The sequence below is a fragment of the Pteropus vampyrus genome, unplaced genomic scaffold (assembly GCF_000151845.1).
Source record: "Pteropus vampyrus isolate Shadow unplaced genomic scaffold, Pvam_2.0 Scaffold674, whole genome shotgun sequence".
In the NCBI taxonomy this organism is placed as follows: domain Eukaryota; kingdom Metazoa; phylum Chordata; class Mammalia; order Chiroptera; family Pteropodidae; genus Pteropus; species Pteropus vampyrus.
The window spans coordinates 170,208-189,231 of record NW_011889455.1 but is presented as its reverse complement, the minus strand read 5'-3'; the positions used below and the strand labels follow the sequence as shown (position 1 = coordinate 189,231).

Here is a 19,024-nt window from a genome sequence, read left to right as displayed (position 1 = left end):
ATGCAATCTGATGAGCTCCAGCTCCTAACTTCTCTGGGTCTTAGTTTTCAGATCCATAAAATGAGGATTTGGGCATTATGTTTGCAAATATCTTATGACTGTATAGCTCATAAAAAATAAGGCAGGGGAGCTCTTGTGATAGGAATTAGCTCATTAAGAACTTTAAAATTAATGATATTCTAAGGTTTCCAATACTTTGCTAGAAAAAATTCACGTGTTAATTATGACTGTTGACTTTTACTTGGTGCCATAAATGACAAGATACACATTAATGATAGGTGATTACACTGAGCAAAAGAAAACAAAATAGCCATCCATAAATGCCAAATTTGTGAATGTTATTCATCTTTATTATGTTGTAATATTTTTGTGTAAGATACACCACAGCCAATAGTTTGGTCAAAGGTGAGATAATCAGAAGATAGTTACATGCATTTTACTGATTCTCATGGTAGCAATCACTGTGGTGACACACACTTAAAATATTTTTGGAGGGCCAGAAAGATGTGCGGGAAGAGAGGAAATAATTACTCAGTAGCTCTTGGAAACCATCCTTCAATTAAGGTCAAATCACAGCAATAACTTACTATGTTAAGATTCAATACCTTACTATTTGAGATAGTTTTTCCCAATGTAAAGATTTGAAAGTTTTCAAAAGTGGAAAACTTGAGGAAAAAATTCAATTAAAATTAACTTTATTTTTCAAATCAGTTAGTGTGCATTCAACTTCAAGAAACAGAATACACTAATAATAAAAGTGGCTTAAAAAATAAGGGTTTATTCTTTTATGTCCAAGAAGTCTGGAAGAAATGTTTCCATATTTGTTTGAGCAGTTCAACAATTTCATCAGGTGCTGGGACTCTCCATCACCATCCTTAGTGCATTGGCTCCATACTCTCACGCTTGCAAGATGGCTCCCCTGTTCCCAGCACCACATGTATGTTTCTTCCCATGTGTCACTTCTTGTTAGAAAACTCTTTCCCAGACTTCTTATTTTCTACTGACCAGAACTGAATATCCTACTGGTGTCCCAGCTGAAAGGCATTTCCAAAGCAGCACCTGCCACTTCTAGCCTGTGTCATAGAAGCCAAGTCCTACCAAGGAAAAGGGGTTTTGCAACCAACACTCACTTTTACATATTGGTCTGTGTCCTTCCTAATATTTCTTTCTTACAAGGTTTTATCTGCATTTTTGAATCATACTGCATAGCTGCTTTTGTAACCTGCCTTTATACTTAATATATTGCCATAAGCATTTCTTCCATTGAAATAGTCTTTGAAATTTTTATTTTAAATGGTGATGTAATATTTCGTGCAGGTCAGATGGGTACTAGATATACTGGGGTGATCACTTTGTAAGTTATGTGAATGTCTAATCACCATGTCGTACCCCTGAAACTGATATAATATTGTATAACTGTATTTGAAAACTAAAAAATTATTTAAAAAATATTCCATGCAAAAAAAAAAAAAACATCAAGTTTACTTGTAATAAGCAGCATTCTTTTCACTTATGAAATACCTACTGAGTATTAAACTATATGCCAGAGGCTTTACACAAGTATCTCTTAACATTAGAACAACACTGCAAGCTATTATCATTCTGATTATAATGAAGAAACTGAAACTCAGAGACATTAAAACTTACTCGATATTCCTGCTGGTAAATTGCAGAACAGGATATTTGAGCCCATGCCAAACTAGCAAACAGAATGATATTTATTCAACATTGTTGGGGAGGAAAAAGAAATTTAAATCCAAATGAATGGGCCAACTCATAAATATAAATGAGCTAAGTTTATTATTGAGTAAAACCAATCAACCAAAACAAAACAAAAACCTGAATTCATACAGGTAGCCAGCAAATGGCTGCATAGCTATAACAGACATTCAGCTCTTTTTATATGGAATTGAAGCTACAATTCATTACCTTACTTTTATTAAACCTTTCCGAGTTATTCAATTTGCGTCAGTAGTTACATTGAGCTTACACTGACATCCTGTTTTCATAACTCTTGATGATAATTCTTGTTATGGGTGGTTGCATTATTCTTTGTTCTTCACAATTCTTTATCAGTACATCCTACAGTTGCCCCTGACCATGTATATACAATATACAATGAGTCATATTCTTCAACAGTCCTCAGTAAGGTTCGATTAAGTTTAGTTTCTCATAGCATCAAAACTAAAAAGCTCCTGATTTAGCATATAGCAAAATAAATTCCAATAGCCAATAGAACTTCTGTGAACCATATGTGTGTGTGTATGTTTATGTGTAGTACTTTCTACAATAGTCTTGGTCCATAGCTTCAGCCTCAAACAAGTGACAGTCTTTTTGTTCTGAAGACATTAAGAAGGCCATACACTATCTACAGATGTCAGCAGTTAAATGCAACACATGAATGAAAAGGAAAATTAAGAGGTGGAGGAAAGCAGGGAAAGAAGAAAGAAAGAAATATATACATAGGGCAAGGGAAGGGAAAAGTGGACAGTGCTGTAATTATTGTCAGTTCTGCTGTGACAGAATAAATTTTAGAGCAAACTGGAAAACAGTACAGGGAACATGTTTCGAGCCAGTCAATAAGACTAGCAAAGACTGAGCCAAATTCAACTGCCGTCACTGATTGCATCATGTAGTTTACCTTCTCTGAAAACACAGCCTCCTTCTGTCCTCCTTCTGGAAACTTGGGCCCTGGATTCCAACAAACTCCTTGTTTCAGTTTCACTTTGGGCCTCCTCTAACTTATTTTCCACTCTCTTCTAGGACTTGCTTTAGAGCTTTGCCAAATACCACCTCCTTTCAATGTCCAGTTCTCAGCAATTGCTTCCCCTCCCCGCCATGCCATTCCTCCCAATGGTGTGGGTGGTTCCAGGAGAAAGGTGACATAAACAGGTTTCCTCTGGACTCCACACAGCCAAGGCAAATAGGAAACAATGATGGCAGCTTTCACTGTGAGGCCAGACATTTATTGAAAAGTGCTGACAGTCTGGGAAACCAGTCCCTTAGAGAGCAGGGGGCACTCACAGAGCCTCCCAGCCACCCTGCTCTGCCTTCTGCCCTAGTTATCAGGGCTACTCTAGGGTCAGTGAACCAGAAAGTTCTCCTCAATCTGTTTGACCAGACCAAGATAATTGGTTAGTTTAGGTTTTGTGGTGGTTCTTTGCCCCATCCTGATACAGGCCTCTGGGAGGGAAGAGGGAATTAATAAATTTGCTTTAATTTGACTTTTGTGACTAACCATAAAAGAAGTGTCATTTTTTACCTTTTATTTATTCTAGATTACCAATATCTTCACTTGGCACCTCATTAATAATCCAATGCTATAAGTTTGGAATCTATTTGAGATAGGAGAAAGATGATGAGTAAATAAAGATGTGAAAAAAATAAACCTTACTGGAATATATATGTATATATATATGTGTGTGTGTGTATATATATACAGTAAGGTTTATTATGGATATATATATATACACATATGTATATATGTGTGTATATATATATATGTATATATATACACACATATATACATATATATACATGTATATATATATGATTTGCATTTTATAAAAAGAAAAAATAGATTTTGGATAAATACAGATCTGGCTCCCACATGTCCTAACAGAATGACTTAGGACAAGTTAGCTAACTTCTTCAAGCATTATTCAATTTCTTTATCACTGAAATGAGAGTGATGATATCTACCTCAGAGGAATGTTAATAATTATGAGAAAAAAATGTTTATCAGGCGTAAGTCATAGAGTTATTGAATAGAAATATCAATTCCCTTTCCTCTTTCTGTAATCCATCGGCCCAAAAGAATACAGATTTTTAAAAAAGCATTTGAATTAATTAACAAATATATTTAAGTATGAAAACACTATCATGATCCTCAAAGAGTTTATCATCTAGTTGGGGATATAATACTAAATCACAAGGAAAAATAAGAGAACAATACAAGTTCACAATTTAAGTAATCGATTATGTAATGTGTGATTCTGGTTATTGAATTACAATTGTTAAAAAATAAATAAATAAAAATGGACTAGAGGTTTCTGTCAGGTAGCCTTTCTCTTTTCTAGAATCTTCTAGTATTCTGCAGAGTAAGAAATAAGTCTGGGTTGACTTAATTACATAAAAATATTAATTTACATAAAAATATTAATTTATATTTTTCTACCTAAAAATAGACTAACAGATATACTTGATGATATTTTTAGGGATGCTCCAGACACAGGCCTACTAATCCTCTGAGGACTAGCCCAAACTTTCTTTCAAAAACAAACCAAAAAAAAAATCCTCTTAAGAGTCCATGTTAGAATTAACCTCTCCTTCCCTATAAATCCCTAAAACTTTGCTCCCACTTTGTGCCTATCATGGTGATTATAAAAATATACAGGCAAAGTTACCCAAAATAATCATTCAGTAAAATAATCCATCAAAAATTTATGAAATAAGTAAGAATTTCCAAGCTCTTTCTTACTTCCACTCAGCAAAGAAGCAGATACTCTACCAAATACCAAGAAAAATAAAAGCATGCAAATCCCCCTTTGGAACTCCTCCTGGGATCAAATTTCTATGGGGAAAAAATACAAACCCTTCATATTTATCTCTTACCTTTAAAGCAGTTAATAAAAAACATTTGCATTTTTAAAGTATTTACATGTGACTCATTAATTATGTTCCTTCCTTACTAATACAAATCCAAGATGTTATGATGTTATTTGCCATCTTTGTAGAAACTATTCTTCCAATAGTTTCACTAGCCAATTATTTGTAATATACTAAGGAATTATCATGCTTTTCCTCCTAAGAATTAGGCAATGTAATAGGTTTGGCAGAAAGACAAAATATATCAACCAAATAAGAACCAAATAAGTTCAGTTAAAATTAGAGGAGAATAAGAAAATTTACATATACTCTGCCTACTGTGTGCCAGACACTGCTCAAAACAGTTTATAATTAACTCATTTAATCCTCACAACAGTCCTATGGGATAGGTATATGTCCCCATTTTGTAGATAAGAAAAGGTGGGTAAGAGAGATGAAGTCACTTAACCTATGGTCACAGAGCTAATAAAACAGGATTCAAACAAACTAAAATGAGTGTTCCCAAACAAAAATTTCATGAGCACTAGTGAATTTTGAGCAAGCGTTATAGAATCTTTAGTTAGTATAATTAAATAATAGAGTATTCTGTTAAGCCAGAAACTCCTTTAAATGTCAGTACATTGCTGTAAATCTCTCTTTGAAATAAATTAGTCTAGTGCTCACTTTGGCAGCACATCTACTAAAATTGGACTGATACAGAAAAGATTAGCATTGCCCCGGAGCAAGGATGGCATGCAAATTTGTGAAGCGGTCCATATTTTTGTCTATGTACTCAAGCAATAAAGCCATTGTTTAACTAGAACTTACTCTTTTTATAAATGTTATATGTATATTTGAAATCACTGTTTAAGGGCTAAAGATATAGAATGCATTGGGCCAAATTCTTTACTTGACTGGGAATTTGGTTTCATGAATAAATCCTGATTATTAGCTTTACTTGTGATTGGCCTCTTTCTCCTCAAGCTTGAGGGCAAACAAACAAACAAAAAAACAGATTAATCAAGATTTCCAAACTGAATGATACATTTTGCATATAAATTCTCTCTCTCTCTCTCTCTTTCTCTCTCATATCTATCTACCTACCTACCTACCTGAGAGACTTAGAAGTAAGTCTATACTCTACCTAAGCCTGAACTGGAAATAAGGCAGACTTGACGAAACATTCAGACTTCTTCTTTTTTCAGATAGATGAACAGAACTCCCCAGCCAACAAATTGTGCACAAGTGCTTTAATTAAAGTGATGTGATTTCTCCCAGAATGTTATGGGTAGCCCTGGCAATGAGAAATTATCTAGAACACTGGTGCAAACACTCTCCAGAGGGGTATACCAGACAACCCATTCGGATGCAAGTAGAAAATACTAGGACATAATTCTCTTATGAGAATGAGTATATGTATGTGTATGTAATTTTAGTTTAAAATAAAATGTAAAAAATAAAAATTCATATTGACACTTGCCCTTGTGATTATCTACCAATCATTTGTCACATATGGTATGAAAGAGGGCCTAAGAGGTAAATGGAAAGTATACAATGCTGAGGGGTTGACAGTGGCACCCTTTCTCAATGGTTTGCTATATATTTCAGACCACATGTGCCTAGTTAAGTGGATTTACATATTCTAGTTCTGATTTCAACCTAACTTACCCTCACAAAATGAATGGATGACTAAAAAGCTATTGAAGATGGCAACTAATTGAAGATGCTAACTATGCATGCACAAGTAATAAGAAAACTGCAGAACTGACATTCCTATTCCTAGTACAAGCTCTTGTCAGATACATTACACACTATCAAGAATATTATTGAATTATCAATTTATGTGCATTATCATTATGATGTATGGTTAATATACAAAATAAAATAGACTACTATTTTTATATTTCATTTTCATTTCACTTTATTGATAGGTTGTACAAGTGTCCACAAATTGTATCTTTATGTACATGTACTTTTACAATTTGACTTTGCAGTTATTCCCATGAAGAGATAAAGTGCATTCTTCTATCCCTTGAATCTGGACTTGACCATGTGGACAAGGTTAATAGAAATAATTACACAGAGACTTGAAAAGTTGTTGCACTTTGGGGCTTGCTCCTCTGCAGCCACTGCCATGTAAATAAGCCCGTTAACCGACTGGATGATATGTGGCCAGCTAACTGCCAGATATGTGAGTGAAGCCACTGATTGCCAGGTGACCAGGAAAATGTAAGACCATCTGAGACCAATAGAAGAAACTTGCAGACGAGTTATTCAAAATGCCAACCCTCAGGATCAGAAGCAGTTAAATAAATGATTTTTGTTTTAAGCAACTAAGTTTTGGAGTGGTTGGTTACAGAGTAAAAACTAACTGATACAGAAATTAGTACCTAGAAGTAGGGGGCTTTGGTAATAACCTGAAACATGTAGCCTTGGGTCTCTGAACTGGGCAGAGAACCCAATTCAGAACCCAGTAGCAAAGCATTAAAAACCCAGTAGCAAAAATTAGAAAGGGATAAGCAAACTATTAGTGGTCACTGGGGGGAAAAAAGTAAAGAAATTGCTATGGCAAGCCAGAACAATGGAAACATATATTACGTGGTTGAAAACAATTGTCAAGTTGGTTGCCCGCAGTAACTCGGATTAAAAATTTATATATTTCTAATGAATTTATGGATCCTGCAAGATGATTTCCTGACAAAATGTTGAAAGTGTGGATTGGTTTCATTTAGTTGTTTAAGAAGAAAGAAAAGAGCTAAAGAAAGAATTTAAAGGGAATATATAGACAATAAAACTGCTGCTCATCCCTAATACCTTTGGCCAGTAAAAATCTTCCAAGTGAAAGAAGCCTGAGGCTAAATATCATATCAAGGTATGGCTATTAAAATTTTATTGAGGCATTTGAAAGAATTAAGATGTATCTAGTAAACTCTCTCAAAAGGAAGGAGGTCTAAGAATTTCAAAGATGTTATCCCACAACAGCCTGATCGACCCATAAATTCTCTCTCAAAAGAATTGTGGGTATAGACTCAAGTTAGATACATAAGAAAACTGAGGCAGGAGAGTTAGCATTGGGACATTTCCTCTCCCTTCCAGGATGGGGCTCTGAAATTTCTCCCTTGTCCCTTAATCGGCCCTCTCCCTGTTTTTGATTTCCAGTGTGAGACTCTCTTGAGAAACAAGCCAAGGCCAGGAGACAGGATGGGTGGCCTTGGGACATCCCTTCTCCCAGGATAAGGCTCTGGAGTCCTTTGTTCCTTTTTGGCTTATCATAATATCACTATGATATTGCCTGCATTGTAAGTACCACATCTCTGCCCCACCACCTCCAAACCCCACCCCCATCCACACCCCCACCCGCCCCTCAAGAAAACAAAAGCCCATAATCCAGCTCTGGGTGACTTGCTTTCTAAGTTTATAGCACTTTTCTCTTAAGTGCGTATTTTTACTTAAAAACAAACAAACAAACAAAAACTCAAGTTCCTGCTTGCTGTTTGTAGTGTCTTTGAATTCTTTCTTGGGACATAAGAAAAACCTGGTAACCAGAGCTCCAGGTCGGGGTCCCTCATTGAACTCCCGACCCATCGCCCCATCGAGCTCTCTGGCATCAAAACCACAAAGTTTTAAGAGTTGTGAAATCACCACACACTTAGATCAAGCAAATTGAGATTGCTCAAATTACAAAATCGCCTCTGGAACCCTTACCTTTTACTAGTAGGAAGCAATCAGAGAAAGCTATTTAGCTGTAAATATGGGTCCTTCCTGTGGAATGTGGAAAAGGAACAACCTCAGACGATAGAGCCAAGAGCTCAGAAAGTGGAGCTAAGAGCCTTGGAGAACAATGGATCAAGGAGATGAAACTAGACCTAATCAAGAAATAGATCCTACCCCCAGAATGAGGAGACCTGGCAACAGATTTCCAAATGGATTTTAGAATTGTTATAGACCAGTGGCTGCTATGTATTTCACATTCTTCCCCTTTCTGATGGCAGCATCTACTGTAATGATCCTGTCCCTGCCTCATCACTGTGAATTATGGAAGTGTTGGGAGAAGATAATTAGTGTTTTTTAGTTCATAGGTCTCTAGAACTGAGGAAATTCAACTGATCTTTTTTTTTTAAATCTTTCTAACAGCCTTTGTTTTCCAAAAAACAACTGATCTGATTTAGATCACAAGATCCCACAGTCATAATTAGGTGAGATTTATGGGGTCTTTCATGTGGAAGTGTGACCACTGGGGTGATGTAAAATCTTGAGTTGCCCCAGCGACTTGGGGGAGGAGGAGGATGGTGGCGTGTGTTGTCCCTCGGTTCTTTCCTGCCAATGCAGCAAAGAATTACAGATCGGCGAGATGAAAAAGTAAGACTTATTGAAAGTACATTTTAGAAGGAGATGGCAGCAGTTAGGAAGGCTGCAGCCCTGTGGAATTTGGGAGGTGAAGAGACAAGACAGAGCATGCCCCAAGGGAGGAGGAGCAGGTTTTCAGTAAGGTCATTTTAATCAACATCTGGCTGCTGTGTAACTTTTTGCCACTGCACATGTGCTTACCCAGAATTCAATCTGTTATAATTAGATTTATAAACACTTCCAGGCATAAACATAGTATTATAATGACAGTATAATGAGCATTAAATCTGTACAGGCATCTGTGGCCAGATTAAAGAAACTATCGATTATGACCCTCCTTTCCTTTGTCTCTGGGGATGCAGGAGGAACTATGTAATTACCAATAGTATAGTCTTTGGGCAGTCTCTAGGCTTGGCCCCTATTCCTTTGTTCCCCCTGTCGCTCATGTCTGACTAGCTGCCTAACAGAAGGAATGGTAATTATTTCGTCCAAAGGATAGACTGTACTAGACTGCAAAAATGGCTATAATGCTTTGTAGTTCCTTCCACAAAGAAATGTCTATTTCTCCACTCATTGAATTTAGACTTGTCTTATGACTGATTTTGTTGCGAGATTCTCAAACGGAGAGACGGGACACCGAGGCAATAAGCAGGAAGCAGCTTTTTTTATTGATGCCGGCACCGGCTCAGCGGATTCTTATCCAAAGCCTGAACCCCGATTGTAACATGGCAAGCAGTTTCAAACCATCTTGTACTTCCGCATTCCCACACAGCTATAGATATTCCATATAAGGAAGGAGAACATAAGGAGAACATTGATTGACTGCCAAACTATAAAGAAACCGGCTTAATCATTTAAGCAGGTTTTTGGACTGCCGCGCCAGCCGGAGAGTTCTGGGAAAGGGGGGTGCAGTTGGGAACTAACTCGTTTGAGCAGGAAATGGTCAGGCAGGGTCAGGCTGCCACAATTTCACTGTTAACATATGGCAGAAGTGAAGTTGTACCAGTCGCAAGCCTAGTCTACCTTTGCTCTCTCTGATCACGTCAACCATCACCATGTGAACATACATGGGCTACCTGCTGCATGATGAGAGGTGTGTGGCCCAGTAACACTTGTCATTAGAGCCAACAGCCAACCAACATAGAAGCAGATCTGCCTAACTGATTTTTTAGCTGTTCAGAAGACATTTGAATGAGCTAAATGATCCATTTAAGAAAAGCATCTGATTGATCCCAGCCCACATTGATGACCTAAGAATTGTGAAATAAACAAATGGTTATTATTTTAAGCACATAAAATGGAGGCAAGGAAAATTGTCATGTAGCAATAGATAAGTGCTATATCCCATCTTTTCTCCTTTTGTCTTCAATTCTCTCTCCCCATAAGTCAAATGTTCATATAGTGGTGGGTTTGTTTTGGGCATTGTAGTCTGTTCCAGTAGTTTACTAGTGTCTACACCAATTCAATGCTATGTTACTCAATTTAGCTTAATATCTGATGGGGCAATGTCTGCCTGACACATCTTTTACTTCTTCAGGAGAATTTTGGCTGTTCTTGACCTTTTGTTCAACTCTGTAAATTTTGAATGAGTTTATCAAATATAATAGGGAAAATACATCCTGTTGGGATTTTTAAATTGAAATTTTATTAAATCTATAGATAAATTTGTAAGAATTGACATATTTTTTGATACTGACTCCTCTTATCCATAAATATTTCCCCATTTATTTAAGTGTTCTTTGGTCTTTTCTAATAATCTTTTATAATTTTCTACATAAGTATTTTTTACATCTTTTTTAGACTTATTCATAAGTACTTTATATTTTTTATTGTTAATATAAATTAAATTTTTTAAAATTTCCCAACTGATTGTATCAAAGTACAAATGACTCATTAATTATAATAACTTCTCTGTTCATATTTGAATAGTTTCTATTTAGACAATAATCCAGAGAAAACAGAGAGCTGATTTCTCTCCTCTCTCCCTCTTACATGTGATAGTGAATGCATCTAAAGCAACAGCTGCAAACACAAGAAGAAACGGAGAAAAGAAAGAGAAATAAAGCCAAAATGCCCGCTTTTTCCGTTACAAGTTTACAGGACTTCTGAAACAGATCGATTAAGGGGAAAGGAGTAGCTACTTGGAACAGAATTTGTAGTTTTTATATTATACCTGCAGGGAATGGAGGTAAATTATTATTAGACCAGACCAAACTTATTTTCTAAGAGCAACAGTAGGATCTCTGGCACAACAGACCACTTGGTCTCTTAAATGACTCAATCAACAAAAACAATATAGGCTTTATTTTAAAAAGTATAAAATATATTTAACGTTTCTCTGAGATAACAAGAAAACTAAGATATTCATAAAAACCAACATCAAAGTAAAGTGAAAAACCTAAGATGTAAGCAAAAGCCAGTATTTGTCAGAGGGCATTTCCAGATCCTTGGTGGCTTTGAGTTTCTGTTTTATGGGTACGTAGAAGGTGGTGCTACTAGACTCCCAACCTTGATGGTCTTGTTGCGGGATTCTCGAATGGAGAGATGGGACACTGAGGCTATAAGCAGGAAGCAGCGTTTATTGATGCTGGCACTGGCTCAGCAGATTCTTATCTAAAGCCTGAGCCCCGATTGTAACATGGTGGGCAGTTTTATACCATCATGTACTTCTAAATTCCCACACAGCTATAGATATTCCATATAAGAAAGGAGAACATAAGGAGAACATTGATTGACTGCCAAGCTATAAGGAAACCGGTTGATCATTTAAGCAGGTTTTTGGACTGCCACACCAGCCGGAGAGTCCTGGGAAAGGAGGGTGCAGTTGGGAACTAGCTCGTTCGAGTAGGAAATGGTCAGGCAGGGTTAGGCTGCCATATTCCCCGCTTTGATGCTCGGACCCAGGACTGAGTCAGAGAGCATCATCTCCTTCTTCTAATTTTTGATTTAGAGGCTGGTACCTCCATAACATGAGGACTTTTGCTGCAGTTTTCTTTCTATTATAGCCTCTATGAGGAAGGTGATTGACTGGATAACAAGAGGCAATAGGCACAGGAGGAGGAGGCAGGTCCCAAGGAGGAGGAGTACTGTCCCAACTAAGGTCTTAAAGCCACTGAAAGTGGAGAACCAGCCTCCAAAGAGGCTACTAGGGTCCCATCCTGATGAAATGTTGTCCTCAGGCTTCTGCCGCATGTAGATTGGACAGCTTCCGGTGTGGCCCAAGAGAGGCCGACGTCTTACCCTTGGTCTGTTGGCGCAATCAATGTTTTCTTCCAGTTGATTGCCTTAAGGGGCTCAGAAGAGTCTGGAACACATTCCTACTTGGCAGCTGCGGGTTTAAGTCTGCTATTATTTCAGCAACCTTAACTGCAGTGGGGATAGACAAAATGATAGTAAAGGGGCCTCTCCACAAGGGTTTTAGGGGCTGAATGTTCCACTCCTCCTTTACCCAAAGTCTCTTGGCTTAAAGAAATGAACTTCTGTGGTTAAACTGGCAGAGAACCTTTCCCTAACCCATTGATTGAGAGTCTGGAACGTGGTCCCTTGGGCCTGAAGCTGTTGTCTCAAAGTCAATTCACCTATTTCCTTGAGGTCTCCTCGTAGTCCTTTGACAAGTGGTGGTGGCCACCCATACAGGATCTTGTAGGGGGAGAACCCAATCTTCTTGGTTGGGGCCAATCTAATTCTTAATAGTGCCATAGGGAGGACTTTGTCCCAATGTAGATGTGTCTCCTGACATAGTTTTCTCAACTGAGTCTTAAGCGTCATGTTCATGTATTCCACCTGTCCCAAATTCTGTGATAGAGAGGTGGTATGCAATTTCCATTTCTACAAAGGCTGGCCCATTATCTGAGCCAAGAGCAGTCTGGCTACTTCTCGGGCCTTCTCAGCCCGAGCGGGGTAAGCCTCTACCCAAATGGAATAAGTGCATATAAAGACCAAGAGATACTTGAGGCCCCGTGATCGAGGCCTTTCAATGAAGTCTACTTCAAGTTCCTCAAAGGGGGTGCCACCAACACTTTGCATCCCTGGTGGGGCACACGGCCCTTGCCTGGAGTTGCGGGCACAGACTTCGCACCATTCACATACTGCTCGGGAGATGCTAGATTGCTGGGGGATGTAGAAATACCAGCCTAGAGTGTTTCTAGGGCAGTGCGACTAAGGTGAGTCCTTTGGAGAAACTGCTTGACAAAAGCTGGGGCTAGGGTACCAAGGACTGCAATTCGCCCATCCTTGAACTTCCACCATCCACTAAGGAGGAGACTCCCCTTTTCAATCTTAAACTGGGCTTCTTCTTGAGGAGAGTACTTGGGGTCCCATTAGGCTAAAGGACTGGGCTAAGGAACCAGTTTGGCAACATGGTCTGCCCTGCAGGTTTCCGGGTCATTATGGTATCCCCCTTTTTGATGTCCTCTACAGGGAATGACTGCAACTTTCTTGGGGGCCCATACAGCATCTAAGAGTTCTAGAATTTTCTTTCCATATTTTATGTCTTTTCTCCTTCAATTGATTAGACCATTCTCTTTGTACAGGGCTCCACGTACTTGGAAGGTGGTAAAGGCATACTTAGAGTCAGTGTATATGTTAGCACACACTCCTGCTGCCAGGTGAAGCGCACGGGTCAAGGCAATGAGCTCTGCCTTCTGTGCTGAGGTTCCCCTAGGCAGAGGTTTTGCCTCAATAGTGGAATGTAGAGTCACCACAGCATATCCTACAAGGTGTTCTCCTCCCCTCACACAGCTGCTACTATCAGTGTAATATTCTAAACTAGGGTCCTTGAGGGGCTGGACCGTCAAGTCAGGTCGGCTGCAAAACACTTCATCCATGACTTCAATGCAATTGTAGTCTGACTGGCCAGGTCCAAAGTGTAGCAAGGTGGCTAGGCTCAAGATTCATATTACCTCTAGGCGGATGCATGGATTGTCGCACAGCATTCCTTGGTATCTGACCATCTGGGCGTTGGAGAGTTAATATTGTCCCTTGTACTCTAGTAATATCATTGCTGAATGCGGTACTCGAACTGTCAGTTTTTGCCCCATAGTCAGTTTGTCGGCCTCTGACACAAGGAGGTCTGTGGCTGCGAGTGCTCGCAAGCAGGGTGGCAAGCTGTTTGGAGAGATAAGCCACGGGATGATGCCAAGATCCTAGCAGTTGGGTTAAGACCCCTACTGTGACACCCGTGTGCTCATGTATGTACAGAAAGATTGGTTAAGTCTGGGAGTTCTGGTCCAGGAGCGTTAGCGAGTGCACTTTTGATTTCTTCAAAGGCCTCCTGTTGTGTAGATTCCCAGAGCAGGGGCTTCTGTTCTCCCCACTCCCCCCCCAACCCCCGCTCCCCTGTGGTTTCATAGAGGATGGAAAAGGATGGCCAGGGATGGAAAAATTAGGTATCCAGATTCTGCAGAAGCCAGCTGCTCTGCGGAATTTGCGGACTTGTTGCTGGGTGATAGGGACAGGATTTGAGCAGATCATTTGTTATCTTTCTGGGCAGAGTCGAAGTTGTCCCTGTGACAGGTGGAAGCCGAGGTATTTAACTATTTCTTGGCAGATTTGAGCCTTCCTTTTAGGAACCTTGTAACCCACTTCTCAGAGATTGAGGAGATGTGTTCCTTCCATGTATTCCTCATAGGTCTTTCCTGCTAAGAGGAGGTCATCTATATACTAGAGTAATGTACAGCTGTGTGGATCTGCCGAGAAGGCCTTTAAATCCAAGGCTAGAGCTGTCCCAAAGATGCTCAGGGAGTTCTTGAACCCTTGAGGCAGCCGTGACCATGTCAACTGGCCCTTGTCTCTGCTTTCAGGGCTTTCCCATTGGAAAGCAAAGATTGGTTGACTCTGAGAAGCCAGGCGAATACAGAAGAAGGCATCCTTGAGGTCCAGACAGGTGAAATAGGTTGCCTCAGTGGGGATGAGGCCTACGAGGGTATACGGGTTAGGGACAACAGGGTACAGGGTGACAGTCACCTGGCTGACTGCTCATAAATCTTGGACCAGTCGGTATTCATTGGTCCCTGACTTCTGAATTGGCAGGAGAGGCATATTCCAGGATGATTGGCAGGGATGGAGAATTCCATACTTCAGAAGTCTCTCTAAATGTTTTTGGATTCCCACTTGTGCCTTATGGGGGATGAAGTACTGTTTCTGGCTGGCTGGCTCAGCTCCTGGAGGAATATGTCAGGCTAGTCCTGAAGGGTTGTCTTCAGTCCACACTCCGGGCACTTTGAAGGGGAGCTCGGGTTCCTGTTGGGACTCTCCTATGAGACTATAGAGGTGCCACCCTTCTCCTTGGGGAACCATGAGCAACATGATCCTTGCTTCTGGCCTCCCCAAGGTTAGGGCTGCTTGGCCACATGAGTCAAAGGTAATCTGAGCCTGTAGTTTTCCTAAAAGGTCTTGTCCCATCAGTACTACAGGGCAGTCAGGAAGATATAGGAATTCATGGACAACTTCTAGTCCTCCTAGGTTGTACCAACAGGGCTGCAGAAAGGGGCAACAGGTTTGTCCTCCGGGTGTTCCCATAATGGTAGCTTGTCTTTGAGAAGGAGGGCCCACAGGCCAAGTTACACCTGAATGTTGAGCTCTAGTGTCAACCATAAAGTCAATAGGTCGGCCCCGCAACTGTCATTTGGACCATAGGCTCCTGGGAAGCCTAGCAGAATGGAGCCGGTCTGGCATAGTGCTGGCAACACAGGTTTCTTTTCTTTTTACTAATCTTGAGAGGGTGTCAAGGCTTGGGCTAGCCGGACTCTACAATTCTCCTCTAGACAGACTCTCAACCAAGGGGGTTGGGTGTGAACTCTTGCCTCCCAAGAACTGATATAAAGGAATTGGTCTGGGTGGCCAGGTTGACCGATAATGACTTGAGAGACCTTTGCAATGACTTCCCTATCGAGAGACCCCTCTGCTGGCCACCCAATGCCAAAAAAGGGCCAGTCAATCTCACAAAAGGTACAGAGTTTCTGTGCGGTGAGTTTAACTCCATAATCTCCTGAATAACTTTTTGAAATTCTTAAGCACACAACCTAAAGGTGTCTGTTTACCCTGTTGTCCACCCATCCTTTCACCCATGGTCGGTGTCACACATGGTCTTAGAGATTCGCGTCCCCCATCTCCGGCTGCTCCCTTGCGGGGAACTTTCAGGTGCCTCTTAGCAATTGGTGGGTCAGAATAAACCCCTGACTCAGGTCACTGGAGTAGATTCCTCATGGAGATCCAGTGACACCACCCTAAACCATATGAGGTTCACCACGGAACCGTGGACAAAGGCTCAACTCTCTCTTTGTAGTAGGCCACGTCTTAGTCACATGCAATCACACACCAAACACACTCCACCCTCCGCCCTGTGTACCTGTGAGGTCATGGTTTCCTCTAATAAACGTACTCAGGTGACATCGGGATTTGATCAGACTCCCCTTCTGTCCTCTAGTGGACAGGCTGTTCCTAGGACCCGGGTTCTTACCATTCAGTTGGGCAGTTCTCCTGGGCTGCTTCCTGTGCCTCTCCGGGTTGAAGCCACTGCACTAGTGTGCTGGAAGAGTCTTCTTCTCCTACAGTTAATAGGTCTGCTAGCATGCCTGGTAAAGTCCGCTTCTCCCAGTGCCCTAGGGGCCACACCCCAAAGACAAGGGAGGCAAAAAACCATCTCTGGATCCCAGACGAGCCCCCAGAAATGTTGCAGGATCCTCCAACAGAGAGATGGGACACTGAGGCAATTAGCAGGAAGCAGCGTTTATTGATGCTGGCACCGGCTCAGCAGATTCTTATCCAAAGGCTGAGCCCTGATTATAACATGGAAGGCAGTTTTATACAATTTTGTACTTCTGCATTCCTACACAGCTATAGATATTCCATATAAGGAAGGAGAACATTGATTGGCTGCCAAACTATAAGAAAACTGGCTTAATCACTTAAGCGGGTTTTTAAACTGCTGCGCCAGTGTCAGTCAGCCAGAGAGTCCTGGGAAAGGGTGGGGAGTGTAGTCAGGAACTAACTTGTTCAAGCAGGAAATGATCAAGCAGGGTTAGGCTGCCACAGTCCCTGAACTTTATCTTCTGCCACCAGAACTGGGCAGCCATTATCAAAGGGATAATATATTTCCAGAACATTTTCAAGATAGGACTGTAGAGGAAAATTATGGCTATGGAGATGATAGAATAACTTCTAATAAATGTTCAGATGAAACACACAAACATACCCAACCTACTCAGGAGTTCAACAACTCTTACTTATTGAATTAGATTTAATCAAATGAAAAGCATCATCTGCCTCTGGGAAAGGCAGACCAAATTTCCTTAATAATGACATTTATAGAAAAAGAAAGAGCTGAGTCACTATGAGCCTGAAGCCCAAAAATGACTTCAGTCATTCTACAGAATTCAGAATCTCAGAAATAGAAATAGATGCCCTTGTCCGCAGTTGCTCTTTCTTTGTCTTACAGATGCTTTAATCTTTTGCCCTAAGTGAAAGAAGTGATTTTAAAAGGGAAGTAAATGATTCTGAATTTATGGCATCAGAATATGAATCATAAAGGTTATTTGGGGGAACATTTTACATGTAGGAAGTGCAACAAACTACTTAAGTTCACAGAATGAGGGGCCAGTACTCCTCTGTCTCTTTTTCTAAAGTGACCCTGCCTCCATACATGAGAAATGTTTTCATCTTCTTTTAATTTAGTGGGCATTTGATATTACACTAGTGACCTCGTAGTTTAATATTTTCTTTTCAGAGCTTATGTCCTGTGTTTTAGAACACTTCTGCTAAAAAAATAATTTCTGGTGGGTAGTGTAGTGACTTCAAAACAGTTGAAGGAAAAGCAAATAAGCTGGCCAAATGGGAACTAGGTTTATAGGACACAATGTTGGGGAGAAAAGAGTTGAAAATTAGAATGTAACCAAGAGAATTGAACATTGGCTTTATCCAGTACTATGAAACAGCAAATTTGTATTCACCTTTAATGCCCTTATCCTTGACCTCTACCCCTTGTTAAGTAATCAAGAACTAATACTGAGCACTGAGAGCCTTATAGCCTCCCCTCAGCTACTCTGAGCAGAACCTTATCTGGATATATCTTCTCTTTTCCATCCTTACATCTCATCAACGCTAAACTGTTGTGATTTTTTCATTCCCCTGCTTCTACTTCTAGCTATTTTTATTAGGAAGGTGCTCATAAACTAATAATACATGTGTGATATTACATGTAAATAATTCTGAGGTTTTTCTTCCCTCACAGAAGTGAATGGTGACTCAGCCTTAGCTTATTTCCTGCAAAATGCATCTATCCACCCATGGAGTGCCTTCTCTGACACTGCCAAATCAGTTCCCAGAATTTATGTTGGGAGGTGGCAATAAAGGTAGAACCTGAGAGGAGGGGGGAGAAAGAAAAAAGGTTATTTTCAAAATAAAGAGATAAGAGGATTTTGGAAATTTAGGGCAAATGAAAGGTGCTGGAGCAGTGTGGGTATAATTGGAGAAGAGGGAAAAAAGATGAAAGAGTTGTTGCTGAAGGTGGTTAAAAAATCAACTTTAATACATTTTTTAAAATAGAATGTAATTCCACTTTTATTACTAATGGATATTTGATCTGGGCGTCTACAAATGAGAGTTTATATCCAGACTGGACCATATGAGTCAGAGGTTAAAAAGGTTACCCATTACTTTGAGGTGACCAACTCTGACCAGGATTTCCCTAATTTTAGCGCTGAAATTTTCATATCCTGGGTACTTCTTTATTCTTTGTTAAACTGAGATGGTTGGTTACCCTAAGTCATTTTTATTGACTAATAAATGGCTTTATGTGTTATGTTTTCTGAGAGTATAATAAACTCTCATTTTTCCTGAGAATGGTTGCTGAGGATAAAGAGGAAAGTATAATGGCATTTACTGGAAGAGAAAAAGAAGGAAAAAAAGGGGGAAGAAGAGAATAAAAGAAAGAATGAAATAAAGTGTGTGTGTGTGTGTGTGTGTGTGTGTGTGTGTGTGTGTGTGTGTGTGTGTTTAGGAGCTCTTAACTTAAAGCGGTAGTTTGCAACCAGGTACAATTCTATTTGGCAGAGTTTGAAGATAGTTTGACACAATTGACATCTTCTGGCAT

General features: G+C 40.0%; 1 non-coding gene across 1 annotated transcript; it reads left to right on the top strand.

Moving 5' to 3' along the window:
• The first annotated feature begins 5,263 nt into the window (after positions 1 to 5,263).
• LOC111733885 lies at positions 5,264 to 5,370 on the top strand. Its single transcript, XR_002778229.1, has one exon. It is a non-coding gene; the product is annotated as a U6 spliceosomal RNA (small nuclear RNA).
• Positions 5,371 to 19,024: the final 13,654 nt, after the last annotated feature.